Consider the following 3,045-nt stretch of genomic DNA (forward strand, 5'->3'; position numbering starts at 1 on the left):
AAAGGCAGAAGGCAATTAGATATCAGAAACCACAGAAACGTTTTGAGGAATGTGATTAACACAAAAGAGGGATGAAAGGAATAGAGGATTCCCAGTTCTAAACCAGATGAGAAAAAAAGAAATGCTTTTGTTGCAAACTTCTTTTTCCTTAGGGTACACCTAGAGGAATATATTCTTTCATTTAAAAAAATTCATTAATTTAACAAGTTTATTAGGAGCCTACCATGCACCAGGCACTATCCTAGGAACCACAGTTCTTCCAAAGAACTAGACAAAGTCTTTGCCCCATGGAATTTATATTTTAAACAAGCTAGTCAATCAACACACAGAAAAGTAATTGGATCATAATAAGAACTATGAACAAAATAAAACAGGATGAAAGTTGAGATTGATCAGGGTGGGTTGACGTCATATTAAAGAAGGGTTCAGGGCCGGGTGCAGTGGCTCACACCTGTAATCTCAACAATTTGGGAGGCTGAGGCAGGCGGATCACTTGAGGTCAGGAGTTCAAGAGCAGCCTGGCCAACATGCTGAAACTCCATCTCTATCAAAAATGCAAAAATTAGCCAGGCATGGTGGTGTGCTCCTGTAATCCCACCTACTTGGGAGACTGAGGTAGGAGAATCACTTGAACCCGGGAGGCGGAGATTGCAGTGAGCCAAGATCACACCACTGCACTCCAGCCTAGGCACATAGTGAGACTTCATTAAAAAAAAAAAGAAAAAAGAAAGAAAAATAAAAGGGTTCAGGCTGGGCTCAGTGGTTCATGCCTGTAATCCCAGCACTTTAGGAGGCTGAGTGGGGCAGATCACCTCAGGTCAGGAGTTCGAGACCAGCCTGACCAAACACAGTGAAACCCCATCTCTACTAAAAATACAAAAATTAGCCTGGTGTGTAGTGCGTGCCTGTAATCCCAGCTACTCGGGAGGCTGAGACAGGAGAATTGCTTGAACCTGGGAGGCCGAGGTTGCAGTGAGCCGAGATTGCACCACTGCGCTCCAGCCTGGGTGACAGAGTGAGACTCCATCTCAAAAAAAAAAAAAAAAAAAGAAGCGTTCAGGAAAATCTTCTCTAAAAGATAATATTGGAAAAGTTTGGAAAAAGGAGAAGCAGTCTGCTTTGCAAAGACCTGGAAAGGCATTCCATGTAGAAGCCTGGCAAATATTCCAAAGGGTGTTCCGTTCATGGATTTTTTTCACTTATTTGTTTGTGGAAGGAGTGTCTATTGAGAGCCTACTAAATATCCGGCACTGCGCTGGGTGGTGTAAAATGCATTGGTCGACAAACCAGCATAATCCTTATGCTCATGGATCATGATCTGGCAGAATTTTATAAAACTTCTCAAAGCCTGATTCAAACACTTAGCCTACACACACTTGGACAGACACAAAAACTGAATGCTAGAATGACACAAACACCTGACCTTTATGAGCAGGAAAATAGCTCTTGTTTTTGGGTAAAGAGATGGCAGGAAACATCCTTAAAGTTTTGTCACTAGCCAGTCTCGGAGTTTTCCTACTTTCTACATTGTGTCAAGAGCTGTTTTATCACCTTCTCTCTGCTTGCTAGCAATGAGAGGAACACATATTTTGCACACTTAGACTTACTAATATTCATATCTGCAGGTCAATTTGAGTGACAGAATTTCTGGTCAGTAGAAATACTGACTGTGATTCAAGAAAAGAAATGACTAGATTTAAGACTATACTTTCAGGGATCATTTCTATAGTTCTTACTAGAGAAGTTCCTCTGAACTTGTAGAACACCGACAACCATGAGGAGGACATGCAGTGTTCTGTCCTGAGTGTGAAGCCAGGTCTTGGTGTTGCTTTGCTGCAAGTAGCATTTGCCACTGATGATCGTTTTTGTCTCCCTCTGGAACAGTAAGGGAAAGGACACAGTCTGAGTGATTATTATTGAAAGCAAGAAAGAAAGAGAGAGAAGAAAGAAAGAGAAAGAAACAAAGAAGAAAGAGAGAGAAAGAAACAAAGAAGAAAGAGAGAGACAGACAGACAGAAAGAAAAAGAAGAAAAGAGAAGAAAAGAAAAGAAAAGAAAAAAAAGAAAAGAAAAAAAGAAAAGAAAAGAAAAGAAAAACTACCAGATTTTTCAGTGTTAGCGTCCACAGTTCCTAATATCCCATTTCTACCAGTCTCTGAAATCACTTTCCCTGGATGTCTTCCTGAGTTTGGCTATTGCACCCACTGACAGTTATACAGCAAAGATAAGAGAGGGGTGACACAAAAGAATGCTGACAGCCTGAAGCCACTGACAGGCTGTCTCTGCTGGCAAGTATAGCATTCCTGATATACTTAATTAACTAATATCATTAAGTATTACTAATTAATATATTAATATAATTTTGGCTATTAACAATAAATCTCCTCTGGTTTAATAGGCAGATGATTGATGTTATTTGTCTCTTTAGAAAGCTCTCTGGAAGAAACATAAACCCATGAGGTCTAGAGGGAGCAGATAAAATGGCGAGAGTGGTGAACATGACAACAGAGTTAAGATAATCAGCAGCATTTGAAGAGGTCCCCAAGCAGAAAAGGATCTAGCAGACCAGGCTGGTATTTTTACAAAGGTGACTGATACTTAACTCATTCTGTTAGACATTTCTCTTTGGAATAGACTGGAGCCTGTTGGGCTGAGGTGGGAGGAAGGCAAGAAGGGCTGGGCATGGTGTCCTAGATGTGGATAAAAGTGGACAATCCCTTCTCATAGTCTCCTTTCCTGAGAGAGTTGCAATAATTCTATGATGTTTCCTGTCCTCATAAGAATATTAGACAGCCTGTTTACCTTGCCTGTAACCCCTGCTTACTTTGAGCTTCATGTGTCCCTTGAAACAATTGTCAAGGCTGGTTAAACTAAATGTCAGTCACCGCTTTCCACCTGCCCTGCTATGTACTATTCTCTGCCCATGCCTCTTCCACCTGGAGCTCCTAGGTTCCTACTCAGGAAAGAAAACGTGTGTGTGTGTGTGTGTGTGTGTGTGTGTGTGTGTGTGTGTGCATGTGATGAAGAGGAGGTGTTCTTATTTGCC

At 41.2% G+C, this 3,045-nt stretch overlaps 1 non-coding gene across 1 annotated transcript; it reads left to right on the forward strand.

Moving 5' to 3' along the window:
• Positions 1-1,698: 1,698 nt before the first annotated feature.
• Positions 1,699-1,911, forward strand: LOC115835798. The gene has a single exon (XR_004030812.1). It is a non-coding gene; the product is annotated as a small nucleolar RNA U3 (small nucleolar RNA).
• The last annotated feature ends 1,134 nt before the right edge of the window (positions 1,912-3,045 follow it).

The sequence above is a fragment of the Nomascus leucogenys genome, chromosome 6, assembly GCF_006542625.1.
Source record: "Nomascus leucogenys isolate Asia chromosome 6, Asia_NLE_v1, whole genome shotgun sequence".
Classification (NCBI taxonomy): Eukaryota; Metazoa; Chordata; class Mammalia; order Primates; family Hylobatidae; genus Nomascus; species Nomascus leucogenys.